At 44.0% G+C, this 18,143-nt stretch overlaps 2 long non-coding RNA genes across 3 annotated transcripts; one reads left to right on the plus strand and one right to left on the minus strand.

Annotated features, from left to right (window-relative positions):
• Positions 1-2,513: 2,513 nt before the first annotated feature.
• On the minus strand, positions 2,514-6,806 carry LOC111092862. 2 transcript variants are annotated; one of them, XR_005380158.1, is made up of 3 exons: positions 6,664-6,806; positions 5,489-5,697; positions 2,514-4,558 (listed from the first exon to the last, which is right to left on the minus strand). It is a non-coding gene; the product is annotated as an uncharacterized LOC111092862 (long non-coding RNA). The 2 variants fall into 2 exon arrangements; XR_005380157.1 differs by having other exon boundaries at positions 5,489-5,762.
• A 117-nt stretch (positions 6,807-6,923) lies between these two features.
• LOC119877653 lies at positions 6,924-17,824 on the plus strand. Its single transcript, XR_005380159.1, has 2 exons — positions 6,924-7,258; positions 17,552-17,824. It is a non-coding gene; the product is annotated as an uncharacterized LOC119877653 (long non-coding RNA).
• Positions 17,825-18,143: the final 319 nt, after the last annotated feature.

Below are 18,143 nucleotides of genomic sequence, written 5' to 3' on the forward strand. Positions count from 1 at the left end.
TTTCAGTTTAAACATTTAGCCTGTCTCTGCCTCTCTCTCTCTCTGTCTCTAATGAATAAATAAAATCTTTTAAAAAATTTTTATTTGAGATGATCACTTGGTCAAAAGAAGTTGTCAAACATGACAGTGTCTCGCTGGAAAGTGCAATAAGCAAGGACTTAGATTTTAAAAATATTGTTGATAAGTCTGCTTGCATGAAAGCCAATTTCTTTTTCCCATAGGGTTCCGTGTGGCTCAGCATGGCCTGAGATTGGGGGCTGGACAGAGAACCTGAAGAGAATGGAGCAGGGCATAAGAGAGAAGAGGATTAGAAGAGTTGCAGGGGTGGGTAATATTGTTTATTTATTGTTTTCTCTAACTACTCAAATGTCATATGTTCTACATACAAAATTTAGAAAGCACAGAAAATCACAAAGGCAAAAAATAAGCTATTCATAATTAGGACATCTAAAAATAACCTCTGTTACAATTTTGGTATAATATGTTCTGGCTTTTTCTATGTATAATTCACATGCACATATATATTTCATCAATTCTGAGATGCTTCTTTTTTTTCACTTTTTTACACTTTTGAGATCAGGATGTCTTTTTTAAGGATTGATTTATTTATTTAAGAGAGAAGGAGTGTGAATAGTGAGGCAGGGAAGGGTGGAGGGAAAGGAAGACGAGAATTTCAAACAGACTCCCCACTGAGCACAGAGCCTCATTCTGGGCTCCATCTCATGACCCTGGGATCATGACTTTAGCAGAAATCAAGAGTCAGCTTAACAGACTGAGCCATCAGGCACCTGGAGATCAAGATGTATCTACAAATGATGATATTATAATTTGATTAGCAATGTTTCATTTACTGGTATATAAAATAATAATTTGTATTACAAATCTATGTCAAGTAACTATATAAATAGTCATGCAGTTTTATATATATGTACAGAGTTACATATGTATGTAATTACTATATGCATATTACAAGCTGGGATCATACTGAATATGCTGTTTTATAACCTGATTTTCTGACTAAGTATTTCTCAATATTTTGTGAGGTGATGAAATAATCTCATGCAAGATCATTAATCATTGCATAGTGGTCTGTTATGTAGACAAGTCTTTTTTTTTTGTTTTTTGTTTTTTTTTCTAGCCGATCCCTTATTGCAGGAGACTAAGGCTCATTTTTTAAAAAAATTTTTCTTTTATGTGTAGCTGGAGGTTGAATCTGTACATGTTTTTCTTTCCTTCTTTTTGGCTCCTCAAGGGTGACAGGAGCCAGAAAGCCACTTTGGTGGGTATTTGTGGGATACCTCACCTCTGCTTGAAGTAGCTCCTTACCTCCAAGAGTAGGTGTGTGTGTGTCGGTGTCTGTGTGTGTATGTGATAACGACCCTGGGAAGCAAGGAGGGACCACAGAAAGTAGTCATCTAGCCATAGGAAAGTGAGATGCCACAGCTCCATCTGTGTTAGGGGAATCTCAAAGGAGATACCTGCCTGGACACCTCCTGGAAGGAGGTAATAGTCTGAGTGGTAGGTTCAGGAGAACCCCTTGTATTAAGAGGTGGCTGTGATGATCAATATCTGTGTCAACTTGACTAAGCTATGGCACCCAATTGTTTAGTCAAATGATAGTCTAGATGTTGCTGTGAGGGTATTTGTGGATGTCATTAACATCTATAGTCAGTGGACTTTAGGTAAAACAGATAATCCTCTATGATATGAGTGGGTTTCTTTTCTTTCTTTCTTTCTTTCTTTCTTTCTTTCTTTCTTTCTTTCTTTCTTTCTTTCTTTCTTTCTAAATTCATGAGACACACACAGAAAGAGGCAGAGACACAGGCAGAGGGAGAAGCAGGCTCCATGCAGGAAGCCCAATGTAGGACTCGATCCCGGGACCCCAGGATTACACCCTGGGCCGAAGGCAGGTGCTAAACCGCTGAGCCACCCGGGGGGGCCCATGAGTGGGTTTCATCCAATCATTTGAAGGCTGGAAGGGCTCCTCTTCTCCTGGGAAGAATCAGCTCTGCCTCAAGCCTGCAGCATAGAAACCTTGCCTTGGTTTCCAGTCTGCTGGCCTGCCCTGCAAGTTTAGTTTCAGACTTGACAGCCCCCACAGTCGCATGAGCCAATTCCTTAAAATAAACCTCTCTCTCTCTCTCTCTCTCTCTGCATAACTTGTTCTGTTTCTCTAGAGAATCTGACTAACACGGCAGCCGTGCAGGAGGTGTGACTGTGGACATTGGAGAATCCGCTCGAAAATACAGCTTGTTGGGGCACCTGTTAACCCTCACAACAGTCCTTGAAAGCAGATATTGCCTTCATGTTGTGTTGAGGAAACAGAGAGGTTAAGAAACTTGCCCAAGGGGATCCCTGGGTGGCTCAGTGGTTGAGCGTCTGCCTTCAGCTCACGTCGTGATCCCAGGGTCCTGGGATCGAGTCCCACACTGGGCTCCCTGCGTGGAGCCTGCTTCTCCCTCTGCCTGTGTCTCTGCCTCTCTCTGTGTGTCTCTCATGAATAAATAAATCTTTAAAAAATAAAAAAAAAAAAGAAAATACAGTTTGTCAAGAAACCTAACTTGTCTAGGCCTCTGCCCCATTGATTGAGGAAAATGCTGGCATCTTTATCCTCTGTGAAACCCAGCGTGACACAGACCGCCTCACAGGTACCAGTGCCCCCGCTCTGCAGGCATCTCTCTGATGTTCACTGCTGTAGCAGGTACTGCGAGGCACCTCATTTTTACAAGTGAGCTGTCTGTCTATAGGCTTAGCAGGTGCCTGTGACGCCAGGGTATGAGGTCTTTGTCGGTACTTTCTGCAAATCCCTCCATCTATTCAAGTCCCTATTTTTTGATGATCAGAAATTTTTTTCCTGGTGTTTTCCCTCCCAGATCTGTGCAGTTCTTTATTTTTTTTTTAATTTTTATTTATGATAGTCACACACACACACACAGAGGCAGAGACACAGGCAGAGGGAGAAGCAGGCCCCATGCACCGGGAGCCCGACGTGGGATTCGATCCCGGGTCTTCAGGATCGTGCCCTGGGCCAAAGGCAGGCGCCAAACCACTGCACCACCCAGGGATCCCCTGTGCAGTTCTTTAAAAGATCTCTTGGTATTTTATATTTTGGTTGCTGGTGTAAATATTATCTATTCCAGAGGACGCTTGGTCAGTTTTTCTTCTACATAACAGAAGCCTCCTTCCATGTTACAACGAATAGTTCTTCCTCTTTTGGAAAATCTCATGGGACTGGTGAACTGTGACCATGGACTCCTCTCCATAAAAGCACTCAAGATGCCCTGGATCTAAGTGTACCCTTTGCAAGAGAGAACTTTAATTATTAGAATAAAGCATTTAAATGCTCTTAAGGTTTTGCTGTGAGAACTCTTTCTGCCTCAAATTAATGATGTCTTATTGTTTAATAGCTTTCTTTAAAAAGGAGAGAGAGAGAGAGAAAGAGAAATGCACATTGAACCTTCTGAGACAGAGGTAATTGGATCTTAACCTGACAGTCATTTTATCCAGAGGGAAGTAATAAAAGGAGTAATAAACTATCCTCTGGAGCAAAGTAACCTCCAGGTAACAGCAAAACCTTTGTTAATCTATCCCCCAAAAATAGGAGGGGGAGTTCCTATCTTCTTAGACATTTGAAAAAAAACAGTAAATTTCATTAGAGAGGCTTCTACCTCTGTACCTAGTAGCATCTAAATCTTGTTTAATATTCTTTTAGGTTGAAAATTATTCAGAGGTGATAGAATAACTCAACAGTAGTTCTAACGTCCTGATGTTTAATGTCCCATTAATATCCCTGCTAATATCCTGAACATTTTTTAAAAAGTTCTTTTACATTTATTTATTTATTTTTTTTTAGTAATCTCTACACCTAACGTGGGGCTCGAATTTATGACCCTGAGATTAAGAGTCGCATGCTCCTCTGCTCCGACTGAGCCAGCCAGATGCTCTGATATCCTGAACTTTTTGCCTCACCGCTTATTAATCCCATGGAATTTTGATTTTCAATAGGTAACATATTCATAGGGCACAACAATCAAGCGTTGAACAGTGAGATATAAATCTCCCTCCTACTCCCATTCCCCGTCACTTAGTTTCCTCCCCAGGGGCAGCCACCCTTGCTGGTTTCTTTTGATTCTAGAAACATAGCCCAGAGAAGGAGTCACCCCGATCTGAGCAGGTACCTTAAGGAGTAAATTGTTTCATCATATTGTCTGAAATGGTTAAAGTTATTTGAAACACAGTCAACTTGCTGAGCTCTCTTTGTCGCCCTGATAGGGTTTTGATGGATCCTCTTGGGCTTTCTAGGTAGACAGACATGTCAACAACATAGAATTTTGGCAAAGTGCAAACAGTTTTGGAGCGAGACCTGGGTTGAATCCTGGCACTTCCAGCTACCAGATGTCTGATTTTTAAATCCAGCCTTTATAAAATGAGGCACTCTCCAAAGGCAGGGTGTGGGTACAGAGTGGTCCTTCCTGCCCAGATGTGGTGGGGAGAGTGGATGGACGCACAGAGCCAAGAACCATCCCTCTGTTCTCTTCTGGGTTGGTTCCACCTGGAGCTGTGGAGAAATCCAGAGGGCTTTGATCTCAGTGATTTCTGAACACCCAGAGATCAGGAGGAGAGACTGAAAAGGAAGCAAACTGTAAACTAGAATCAGCTTTTCTTTCTCCATGAAAGGAGTGTGGCTCATGTTTTCTGAGAGCAGGTTAAAATAGATTTTGGTATTTAAAACTAGAGATTTACAGAAACACTTTAAAGAACTACTGATTAGGGACGCCTGGGTGGCTCAGCGGTTGAGCATCTGCCTTTGGTCCAGGGTGTGAACTAGAGACCCGGGATCGAGACCCACGTTGGGCTCCCTGCGTGGAGCCTGCTTCTCCCTCTGCCTGTGTCTCTGCCTCTTTCTGTCTCGCATGGATAAATAGATAAAATCTTAAAAAAAAAAAAAAAGCAACTACTGATTATCAGTGTGGCCGCATCAACTCCCCACAGGTGGTGGGAACAGTTGGACACAATGGGGATGTGCACAGGTTTTCTCAGAGGTGGGACCTGCTGCCAGACAGGGGAGTTGGTATTCGGTGAGGAGTGGTACTAAGAAAAATCCATGCTTGGTGAGGGAAAGAAAACACATTCCTGTTTTCACAGTCCTGTTCCTGGGCCCACTTCTGACGTGTGTGTGCGCGTGCGTGCGTGCCCGTGTGTAGTCTTCCCTACATCGACAAGTTCTCAGACAGCAGCTGGCTATCCTGCAATTCAACTCAGTTCTGAAACTGCCCAGGGCTGGTCTCAGATTCACAGGTTAAGGGGTCGATCTTACAAGACTGCCCCCTCCCAACACCCCAACTTCAGATGACAGTTGCAGACCCATGTTGTTACCCGTGCTTCTGACGGACTAGTTATAAATCAGAGATTCCCAAGATCCCCCCACTTTTGGGTTCGATTAATTTGCTAGAGGAGCTCATGGAAGTCAGAGAAACATTTTACTTACTAGATTACTGGTTTGTGATCAAAGGATATAATTTAGGAACAGCCAAAAGGAAGAGGTGGGTAGGGCAAGGTGTGTGGAAGAGGTGTGGAGCTTCCAAGTCCTTTCCAAGGCTCCTTTCTGAAGAGTCAGAGGGTGATTGCGTGAAGTCTCTCCGGGGCTGGCAGTTCTGTCGTGTGGGCAAGTTGTTTAACCTCAGAGATGATGTGGGTCTGCCGTGAATTTTAGAGGAGATGATGTATGCAAATCACTTACTTGCTCAGAGATGATAGACGCTCTGTGTTCAACAGCAACAACAACAACAACAATAACAACACAGGCACCCAAGGCCACTCTTCTCCCCCCGCCAGGAGAGCCATTGAACTCTACTAAATGTGCTGGGGCCACTCAAGCCTAAAAGGGTCAACGTGTAGACTTCTTGGTATGCATCTGTAACTCCACCTGAAAGTTCTATTTACTCATTTTCAGAGTCTGAGCAGGAGCCTTGCAGCTCCATGAACTTGACTGACCCATGAAGTTTGGTCTGGGTTTGAGGCTAGGCAAGAATGACCAGTTGGATCCTGGCTCAAAGTTCTTTCATTTTGGTTTACTCCCAGAGCCACTGAAAGCAGGGCACAGGATAGAAACGAGACAAAGGTACATCCAGGTGGGTGGTGGCCGCTCCCCACGGCCTCCTGCGTCAGTTCACAGAGACACGCCCACCCCAGAGTTTGGAGGCGTTGGCAGTCGATGGGGAGCAAGATGCCTGCAGGACCAGAGCAGCGCAGCACTGCGGGTTCGCTACCTTTACAGCCCAGCCACATCATACCCAGGAACACAAACACACCTCATAAAGCAATCATGCTGATACTCAAGCCACGTCACTCAGGTCTAAGTCCAAACTTGAAATTCTTCCTGTGTCAGCCTTGGGACTAGCACCCCCTATCTGTACCCCAGCTGCGTGTAAGTGGCCATTAGCTCCTAAGAAGCCTCACGAATTCTTAAAAGCTGTATGGATTGTTAAAAGGCCCCCCTTTCCTCTGGGCAGATGCAGACCTGTGTCAGGACACAAGCTGTGCAATGACATGTGCCAGCCCAGGGGTCAGGGCCCGGGAGTCCCCATTCCTGCCCAGGGCCTGCCGTAGTGGTCTGTGTCTTCGGGTAGCTAAGGGAAGCAGGACAAACCCTAGGACTCTTACTGCTTAGCTGTTGTTGCTGTTTCTCTAAGAGTAGACCCAAATCTGGTGTCGGGGGCTTCCTGCAGCTTGACAACAGCTTTGGAACCCGGGGCCGCCGCTTGAGCATAAAATTGCCAGTCTTTAGAAGTTGACTCCTCACCAAATGTAGGAGAGATTGGGAAGCTTAACCAAGCACGAGGGGTTGGGACAGACAAGCGCAAAGGACCGCCTTCCTTGTCTAGCACATCATCAGGGGACAACCTCTCTTTGATTCCCAGTCCATGAAGTTCGGATGGGGCCCAACTTACTCCCCAGTACTGATGGTAGACCTGGGATCCTTTAGCCTCAGGGATTGGTTTAGGGTTGGGCCCTAAACCCCAAGCCAGACCACTCAGAACCTTCTCTGAGATATTTCCTAGAACTAGCAGGAAAAAGGAAAAAAAGGATCCCCTTCCCCCTGCCCATGTGTCCTATGCCTCACCCACACAACCAGTATGGAATCATCAGCTGGGAAGAGGATGTCATTTGAGAGCTGCTAATGGCTATCCTGGCCATAGCATGAGGAAGGAGAGTCAGCCTTAGCATGAAGCCAACACTGAGAAAGCAGAGCATAAAGGTAAAGAGCAAGACTTTTGGGCTCCTGGATCCTGCTGTGCCTGAAGCCATTTATTCCTAGACATCTCCCTTTTCAACTTTTTTTCTTTCCTCTCTCTTCCTTCCTCCTTTCCTTTTCTTCTTTTCTTCTTATTTTGGGTGAAATTGTTTGAGTGTGTTTTCGTTATTTGCAACAAAGAATCGGACCAATAAATAGTATATACACTTATTGCTAGGGGGATCTGGTGAATTAACTTATTGCTAGGGGGATCTGGTGAAAGTGTTCTGTCTGTGTTCACTTAAAACCAAGCCTGGCAGGGAGGAAGCCGAGAGAAACTCTCAGGAAACACTTAGAAAATGATGCTTTTGGATCTCTAGGGAGCAGAGAAGGGGAGCCAAGTGGTGAGTCATAGTGTGGGAGGTGAGGACATATCCGAGTGGGAAGGATGGATCACTCATCTTTCCAGGCTTTAGCCTATGAGATGCCTTTGAACCAGACCGTCTCCCTGGTAGGACTTGCAGATACACGGGAAACCAGGGGAACCGGTGGACTTCCCCTTGGGAGACAAGGTGACCCCCAAGATTAGAGAGTCAAGAGTCTGGTCAAATGTCTGGCCTATCTCCAAGCCTCTCAGGGCCTGCCGTACCTCGTCTTTGTTAGTGCTGGCTCAGCGGGACACATCACCATTTCTTTACTTCATTTCAACCTTGGGCTCAGGGCTGTTAATGTTCTATGGTCAAACATGTCCTTCACGTTGGAAAGGTTATACCCAAATCCCACTCTGGGGTCTCCACTGTTACCTGTAAATAGTGCTGCTGTAAATCCCCTTTATGCACAGCTCTGGTCATTTTCCTAGGGTCAACTTCTAGGAGTGGAACTTGCTGGGTCAAAGGCTACAGACATTATTAAGGTTTTGATTCTTATTCCAGGAGGAAATATTATCCATTACTAGAAAAGAGATGTAAAAAGTTTCCACCCTTGGCAACTAGGAGACGGCTGATGGCCAAATAAGTAAGAGGTGACCTGCTTTTCAGAAAAACAGACTCCTGTCACAATGTCTATAATAAATTAAATTAAGGCCATAAAGTGTGCTGTGGATGCAGCCGATCACATGGCATTAAACAAATTGGAGTGCCTGGTTCCCGGGAGAAATGGGATAGAAAGCACCAGAGAGAAGTAATGGGGTTATCAGGGTGCTTCCTTGAAAGTAAGAACTGTGGTGGTGGCAGCCACGGTGGCTGCATTTACTGAGGGCGGTTCCAGTGTAAATGGGGTGAGGGCCAGAGCAAGGCAAAGAACAAGCATGTCTCTTGGGGAACTCTTTGTTTAATGAGGGAGATCACCAGCTACAAATAAAATGATCTCAGGTGAGAGATTTTTGTCCTGGAATAAGCAAGAACATTCTAGCATTCTATCCGCCTTTGGAGAGGTTATAATGCATTTGAAAGCACCGTGGAAGCCATAGAGCGTGACCACTATGGAGTAAGTAGGGAGTACAGTGCTATGTGCTAGGGAGCCCGAGATGGGAACCAGAGTCCCTCCCTCCCATATAGAGTCCCTATCTGCCGAACCCTTTCTTTCTGTTCTGTTGTGATTTCTTTAGAATGTCCAAGAAAGTGAGGGAAGCCACAGAGACCACAGCGCAAGGCCGTAAGAAGCGATCCCATTGGCCTCTTTCTCCTCAAAAACCTTGATCCCCTACTTACCCCAGTAGTTCTTCCCCACTGGGGTTCTTTAGAGAATTCCTTTGTTTGTGTACACCTTTCTGCAGGACAGATACTCGTCAGACTTGATTCTTATTTTTATTCCTCTCTTATTTTTATTCCTTTTGCCCTGGTGTATTTACAGCTTTACAGAATCACAACAGGAGCAGAGGAACATATGTAGGAGGTCGGGTGGGGGGACCACAAAGGAGGGAGCCATTGACTTCATCTGCTGGAGGAAAAGGTGACATGACGTAGCTCGTGAAGAATGAATAGAAGTTCACCAGGCGGGTGAGTGGGAGAGGTGCAGGTAGAGTGTGTGACCTCGGTGGCCCTCCTAATCTGGAGTACAAATAACATGCCCCAGCTAGTCCACCGAGTTTCGTGCTCCAGGCCCTATCTGCAGTGACATCAGATCCAAAAGTCCAGTCTGGGGTCCTGTGGGGCTGCACTCTCTCCCCAGGAACCCTGGGGTTACAAGTGTTGAGTAACCACCAGTGTGGTGCTGGCTCAACAGGCTTGCTGTAGCACTGGGCCGGGAGCCCAGACCTGTCAGTCCTTAGGCGGAAGCTGGGTGAGCTGGAGGCCTTTGAAAGGACAAAGGTACGGGGCCATGTCAGGCCCTGAGGGTGTGTCCCTCAACCTGGGCTCCTTGCTTGGGAAAGCACACTCCTAGCTGAACTGGTCAGAAACCTCCATTGAAAACCCTCTTGTTTTCCCACAGCCAGCTGCTCAGTGTCCTGCCCCAGTGGTATGCAGCGCACAGATTCTGATCATAGAAAAAAAATTAAAAAAAAAAAAAAGATCCTGCTCATAGACATTGTGTTAGTCTCCTAGGGCTGCTATGACAAAATATCACAAACTAGGAGGCTTCAAACAGAAATGTATTGTCACACGGTCCTGAGAAATCTTCAGGGCTCCCTCTGAGACCTGTAGGGGACCCTTCCTTGGCTCTTGCTGGCTTCGGATGGCTTCCAGCAGTCTTGGTAGTTTCTAGGACTGTAGAGAGAAGAGGAGGATAGTCCAATCCTTGGCGTCCACATGGCTGTCGCCCTGAGTCTCTCTGTGTCTTCATATGGCTGTCTTTTTATAAGGACACGGCTCAGGGGCTCACTCTACTGCACTATGACCTCATCTTAAATAATTACACCTGCAACGACTCTGTTTCCAAATAAAGTCATATTCTGAGGTATGGGGCAGCAGTGGCGGTGGCGGGGGGTGCCATTTAGGATTTCAGCATCTTTGGGGGTGGGTGCAGAGGGCCCAGTTAGAGCACGAACAGCATCTCTCAGATGTGTGGCAGAGCTTTCAGACAGTAAGGACTGGAGCTCCCAGTGCTCTGAAGTGGGAACATGGTGTTTATGTCTCTGCTTTTTAAAAAATATATATTTTATTTATTCATGGGAGACACAGAGAGAGAGAGAGAGGCAGAGACACAGGCAGAGGGAGAACCAGGCTCCATGCAGGGAGCCCGATGTGGGACTCGATCCCAGGACCCCAGGACCACGCCCTGAGCTGAAAGCAGACACTCAACTGCTGAGCCACCCAGGCGTCCCTACGTCTCTACTTAGAGACCCAAGGCTGCCCAGGATTGTGGCTGGAGGAAGGTGTGGGCTGCTAGAGCCACAGCAGCACTGCGGGTCTGGAGGGAGGCATAGAGCTGTGTTCCTGTCAAGGGAGCCATTGCAGGGCCTTTTCCCAGCTGTTCTTCAAGGAACGAAGCTCCCAGTATAATGCTTTTGGTTTTTTTCAAGATTCCCTGGATATTTTTGCCTGCCCTCAAAATAAATAAACCCAGTTGATAATTTTATTGTGTTGTCCTAAAATTTATAGAAGAGTAAAAGAATTAACGTCTTTAATAAAATAGAGTTTTTCCTACCAAACAGAGGGTGTGTCTTGCGATTTACTCAAGATTTTTGGGCCACTCAGTAGTGCTCGATTTTTTTTCATACAGTTCTCGCATGTTGCTTGTTTGCTAAGACCTTTTTTCTCTTTGCTTATTACTGTAATTGGAATCTTCTCTCATTCTATTAGCTAATCAGTTGTGTGTAGGAAAGGTATTGATTTCTGTAGAATAATCTTATGCCCAGCCACTTTTCTGAATTGTCTTATTGTTTGCAATAGTTTTCAGTTGATTCTTGTAGGTTTTCTAGGCTTATACAGTCTTTTCCTTTCTGATTTTTTTTTTTGTATATTTTATTTTTTTCTATTACCGACATCCATTGGCTAACCCCTTCCTATCCATTATGTAATGGAGGTGATTGTGATCATTCTTAACTGGTTTCTGACTACTGGAATACTTGTAGTGTTTTCCTGCTAAGAATAAGGTGGCTTGGATTGTTCTGGTAAGAATCGCCCACAAAAGCTTCTGGGCTTGAATTCATTCTCCTTTTAATGGAGGGTATTTGAAACTTTCTTATTGTCCCTATGCCTGCCCACTGCCCTCCATGGTTTGGATTTTCTTTTCTTTTCTTTTCTTTTCTTTTCTTTTCTTTTCTTTTCTTTTCTTTCTTTTCTTTTCTTTTCTTTCTTTTCTTTTCTTTTCTTTCTTTTCTTTTCTTTCTTTTCTTTTTTTCTTTTCTTTTCTTTACTTTTCTTTTCTTTCTCTTTCTTTTCTTTTTCTTTCTTTCTTTTTTAAAAAATATTTATTTATTTATTCATGAGAGACACACATAGAGAGAGGTAGAGACATAGGCAGAGGGAGAAGCAGGCTCCATGTGGGGAGCCTGACGCAGGACTCGATCCCAGGACTCTGGGATCACAACCTGAACAGAAGGCAGCTACTTTGCCGCTTAGCCACCCAGGTGCCTCAAGAATTAGTTTTGAGTACATTTTTTCCCCTGCTTTTTTGAGATGTAATTGACGTATAACTTTGTGCAAGTTTAAGGAGTACGATGTGGTGATTTGATACATGACTTGGACGGCTTGCCAAATGATTACGACAATAAGGTTAGTTAACACATCCATCACTTCACATACCTTTCAGGCATATAATACATTATTGCTGACTATAGTCACCATGCTGTACGTTAGGTCCCCAGAACTTATCTTACTTTTGTACACTTTGACCAACATCTCCCTATCCCCACCCCCGCCCCAGTCCTTGGCAACCACCATTCTACTCTTTCTATGAGCTTGGCTTTTTTAGATTCCACATATAAGTTATACTATATACTATATATAGTATAGTTATAGTTATACTATAACTATACTATAGTTATATAACTATATAACTATAGTTATATAATACTATATAACTATAGTTATAGTTATACTATACTATATAGTATTTTCCTTTTGCTGTCTGACTTATTTCACTCTGTAATGCCCTCAAGTCCATCCACTTTGTCACAGAGGGCAGGATTACTTTCTTTTTTCATGCCTAAATAATATTCCTATGTGTGTGTATGTGTATGTATATATATTACATTTTCTTAACCATTCATCTGTCTATGAGCACTTAGGTTATTTCCATGCCTTGGCTATTGTGAATAATGCTACAATAAACATAGGGATGCAGGTATTTCTTGGAAAAGTATTTCATATCCATTAGGTGTATATCCAGGAATGGGATTGCTGGGTTACATGATAGTCCTATTTTCAGTTTTTTGGGGGAAACACCATACTCTTTTCCATGTGGCTATGCCAGTTTATATTCCCATGAACAACGGTACACAAAGGTTCCCATTTCCCCATATCCTCACCAATGCTTGTTACTTCTTATCTTTTTGATACTAACCATGCTAACAGGTGTGAAGTGGTATCTCATTGTGGTTTTGCTTTGCAGATCTCTGAGTGATATTGAGCATCTTTTCATATAACTGTTGGTCATATGTATGTCTTCTTTGGAAAAATATCTGTTCATGTCCTTTGCCCATTTTTAAGTCGGATCATTTTTTTTTTTTTTTTTTTGCTATTGAGTTGTATGAGTTCCTTATACATTTTGGATATTACCCCCTCCAGAAAAAAAAAAAAGATTATTTATTTATTTTAAGATTTTATTTATTTATTCATGAGAGACACAGAAAGAGGCAGAGACATAGGCAGAGGGAGAAGCAGGCTCCCTGCAGGGGAGCCTGATGTGGGACTCGATCCCCAAACCCCAGGATCACCACCTGAGTTGAAGGCAGATGCTGAGCCACCCAGGTGCCCCTATTTATTTATTTTTAGAGACAGAAAGAGAGAATGAGGGGAGGATCAGTGGAGGAGGGAGAGGGACAAGCAGACTCTGTGCTGAGCATAGAGCAGCAGTGCCCAAGGTGAGGTTCCTTGATGGGCTCCATCTCACGTCCCCAAGATCATGACCTGAGCTGAAATTAAGAGTTGGGCACTTAACCGATTGAGCCACCCAGGTGCCCCTGTAATTTCATTTCCTATGAATGACTTACTTAAGAGTTTAAAAAATTCTATTTAGTGGAGTTAAAACAATTTTTCAAGTTTTATTACATCATCGTAATAGAATGTCTTTTACTCTATAGAGTTTATATCATTTTCTTTTGGCCTAATAATCAATTCTGGTGACTTTTCCATAAGCCCTTGAAAAGATATATTTTTTGTTTTCAAAATATAGAATTCAATGTATATCAGATCAATCATCATTGTATTACTCAAGTGTATTTTTAAATTTTTATCTTGCTCTGTCACAGTCTAAGAGGGGTAAAAGAAACTCTTCTTCTAATGATACATGTGTTGATTCTTTCTTGTATTTCTAGTAAACTTTGTTGTTATATTATTTGGTTGCACAGGTATTTGTTAGATCCCCACAATAAAGTAAATCTTTTTTTTTTTTTTTTTTTTTTTTATGATAGTCACAGAGAGAGAGAGAGAGAGAGGCAGAGACACAGGCAGAGGGAGAAGCAGGCTCCATGCACCGGGAGCCCGACGTGGGATTCGATCCCGGGTCTCCAGGATCGCGCCCTGGGCCAAAGGCAGGCGCCAAACCGCTGCGCCACCCAGGGACCCTTTTTTTTTTTTTTTTTTTTAATTTATGATAGTCACACACAGAGAGAGAGAGAGGCAGAGACACAGGCAGGCTCCATGCACCAGGAGCCCGACGTGGGATTCGATCCCGGGTCTCCAGGATCGTGCCCTGGGCCAAAGGCAGGCGCTAAACCGCTGCACCACCCAGGGATCCCAGTAAAGTAAATCTTTATTATTATAAAGTGCCTGTAATTTTTGCTTTGAAATCTGAATTACCAGAAGCTAAGATCATGCTTTCCTGCTTTCTTCCTTCTTTTCTTCCTTCCTCTTCCCCCCGGCCCCTTTCTTTCTTTCACTTATGTGACATGCTTTTGTCCATCCTTTATCTTTAAAACTCACTGAGTCATCTTGCTTTAGGCATGATTCTTATATTTTGGGGGACAATCTGTACTTTTGGCATTTGGCCAGCTCAGGGCAGAGATGTCCTAAAGTAGTGCCTACTGGACTGGGAATTTGCCTGTTTGATGGAGGTCTTTTTTTTGTTTAATTATTTGTGTTTTCAAAAATGTCTTTATTTCACTTTTGTCCCCCACCTTTTGTGGCCCTCTGGTTTTCAACTTTTTTTTCAGGAGAAATTTTTGTTTTGTTTTATTTTAAGGAATAACACCTTGGCACCTGGATGTCTCAGTGGAGCATCGAGCTCTTGATCTCGGGGTTGTGGTTTTGAGCTCCATGTTGGGTGTAGAGATGACTGAAAAATAAAATCTTTAAAAAGAGAGAGAACAGTATGATTTTAACATTTTTAAAAACTGAACTATAGTGGACATATTAGTTTCAGGTGTACAACAGAGTGGTTCAAGAATTATATACAGTATGAAAAATTTCAAACATAGAGGGAATATGAAAAACAAGGACAATGAACATCTGTAAAGCCTCCACTAGATTCCACAATTGTTGACATCTTGCCATATTTATTCCTCTCTATCTAGGCGTATCTGTTTCTATACCTATATTGCTCTTTTTTTTTTCTTCAATTTTAAAAGATTTTATTTATTATTGAGAGAGAGAAAACATGAGTGGGGCGGGTAGGGGCAGCAGGAGAGGGAGAAACACGCTCCCCGCTGAGCAGGGAGCCGGTGGTGGGACTTGATCCCAGGACTCTGAGGTCATGACTTGAGCTATAGGCAGCCACTCAATTGACAGAGCCACCCAGGCGCCTCAACCTTAGTTCATTTTGTCTATCCCACACAAAGCTGATTGTTTCTTTTTAAAATTATTTATTTATTTATTTTTGAAGATTTTATTTATTTATTCATGAGAGCTACAGAGAGAGAGAGAGGCAGAGACCCAGGCAGAGGGAGAAGCAGGCTCCATGCAGGGAGCCTGACGTGGGACTCAATCCTGGGTCTCCAGGATCACGCCCTGGGCTGAAGGTGACCCAAGGATCCCCGCTGATTTTTTCTATATCTGTTTTAAGGACTTTTTTCTCTGCTATTCATTGGCTTCCCATCTCATAGGTCTGGTTGTTCTTGGTAAAGCTAGCAAATACTCCCTCTTACATTTTATAAGAAAAGACCAGAGAAACTCTGCATTCTTTAAGGAGGAGGCTGGCCTTTTCAGTTTGGCAAAAGATTAAAGGTAGGAAAGGATAAATCAGGGAAATACATTCAAAATCAAAATCTATGTCTATTCCATTTTGCCCCAGTGCAAATGTCTGAATGGGTCTCTTTTTTATTAACTACAAAATGAAAGACCTCAGGGATGTTTCTCCAGGAGTAAGTAGCTTGGACTGAATTTATATCTGTTACTTAACGCGTGCTTCTAGAGATAAGAAGCAGTAAGAGTTATTTCCAGAAGTTCACTAGAGTTTGTTCAGTAAACTAATGAATGGGTATCACTGACAAGCTTCCCAAAGTGGAAATTATATGAAACTGTCATCTGATAGGAAAGGGGTAGCCGGGGAGGGACTCTGGGCTTTTGCTATGGGGAGTTAATGTCAATTCTCAAGTTGATTCTCATTTTTGCTGTTCAGTTGAAATAAATTCAATTTTGTGCAGGAAGTGGCTGAGTGGAATTATATTTCTAGGAAGCCACACAGTGAAGTGGAAAGCATTAGTAGTTCTTGACCGAGCTCTGCTATTAACTGGCCTGGGCAAGTCCCTACTCCAGCCACACTTCAGCTGTCTAGTCAAGCTCATGCTTCTGTGTACGTTTACAGACCCATTGAAGAGAAATGGGATAAGGTGATTAAAAAAAAAAAAAAAGGTTGAGGGGCACCTTTGGCTCAGGTTGTGATCCCGGGATCCAGGCCTGCATTGGGCTCCCCGCAGGGAGCCTGCTTCTCCCTCTGCCTGTGTCTGCCTCTCTCTGTGTGTCTCATGAATAAATAAATAAAATCCTTAAAAAATAAAAAGAAGGTTGAGCATATAGGATTATACAAATGCGAGGTACTGAATGTGCTGCCACCTTAAGGATATCCTAGGCACGTTGGCTAAAAGTGAAGCAAGAATTTCTGTAGGTAGTCTAACAAGCTCAAGCTCAAGAGGTCTTATCTCCACGCAGGTAAGATGTGGAATGAAACCACCTGATTTCTTTTTTTTTTTTTTAAAGATTTTATTTATTTACTCATGACAGACACACAGAGAGAGGCAGAGACCCAGGCAGAGGGAGAAGCAGGCTCCATGCAGGGAGCCCGACGTGGGACTCGATCCCGAGTCATCAGGATCACACCCCGGGCCGAAGGCGGCGCTAAACCGCTGGGCCACCAGGGCTGCCTGAAACCACCCGATTTCGAAGCAGGACTGGGTTTAGTTAGAAACAGAGAAGACGGATGTGCTTAATTAATGCAAACGTATTTGGATCTGATATCAAGGACTTGGCAAAGGGCTCTCGGCGAGCACCCAGCTCTCCCCAATCCCTGAGTGATTGCCCACCTGCATCTGGAAGTCTCAAGCCTTCTTTCCTCAAAGGCTTGCCTTCCTCTGTGCTCTGCTTCCTCTTTGGTCCCTTCCCCTTCCCCGGCCTCTGCCTCGGCCCAAACCACTTCCTCGTGATTCTAGAAAACGCAGAGGGTAGGTTTTTGCCATCGTAGGTGGGTTCTGTCCACTACAGCCTTAGTCCCGAGCAGCGTGTCAAGGAGCACAGCCTGGGAATTTCTGTGGATGGTGTTGACGACGACCAACCGAGGGGGCAGGATTTGCCAGTCAGGAGTCAGTCTTTGTGGCACTTCGTTGTTCTTCCCTCGACGTGTAGCGTCCCAGCCTGCAGCACGCTGTGCACGGAGAAACTGAACGCACGCTTGGCAAAGGGCTGAAGGCAGGTCATGCACCTGCACAACCTCATCAGCTTGACAAGGAAGCCTGGCTCTCCCCCTCCCTTCACAGGAAACGCTCCCAGACGGCAGCACCACCAAGCCCTAATTAAGTCTTTCCTTGGATCCTGACGCCTTTTCCTCTAATCCGTGCTTGGGTTTAGATTGTGTGATTAAGAGGAAGGGGTGGGGTGGGGTGGGGGCGACAAAAATCAGGTATACGGCACAGCTGGGAATTGGGAGCTACTTAATAGCAAGTAAAGACTAGAATCTCGGTTCTGGTGGCTCTTTTGGCAGTTTAAAGGGAGCAAGGGATATGGTAACATGATAGGGAAATTAAGATGCTTTTTTTAAATTTTTTTTTATTTTTATTTACGATAGTCACAGAGAGAGAGAGAGAGAGGCAGAGACACAGGAAGAGAGAGAAGCAGGCTCCATGCACCGGGAGCCCGACGTGGGATTCGATCCCGGGTCTCCAGGATCGCGCCCTGGGCCAAAGGCAGGCGCCAAACCGCTACGCCACCCAGGGATCCCCTAAGATGCTTTTGATGAAGAGATTGGTTGCAATTATGTGAGAGCATTTGCTCAGACATTCTGAGTTCCTTGTGTTTTTGCCTTTTTTGTTTCTGAATAAAAGAATTTTAATGTTTTTCAGCCAATATTTATTTATTTATTTATTTATTTATTTATTTATTTATTTATTTTCAGCCAATATTTAAAGATAATACATGTAAGGTGCCTGGTGCTTCCCTGGGAAGGCTGTGAACACTCCCTTACAATGAAATGAGAAATTTGGGGCTTTGTGTACTTACCTGAAAAGAGAGTCCCACTGATTTTATCATGTCCCCAGGGGGTCCAAGACATGCTCTCTTCCCCAGACAGACCCATGGGAGAGGCAGGGAGCGGGTAAGCATGTGTACTCTGCAATCAGATACATCCGAGCTCAGAGCCCTGTGTCTTTATTTTTTTAACC

The sequence above is a fragment of the Canis lupus genome, chromosome 27 (assembly GCF_011100685.1).
Source record: "Canis lupus familiaris isolate Mischka breed German Shepherd chromosome 27, alternate assembly UU_Cfam_GSD_1.0, whole genome shotgun sequence".
Lineage (NCBI taxonomy): Eukaryota > Metazoa > Chordata > Mammalia > Carnivora > Canidae > Canis > Canis lupus.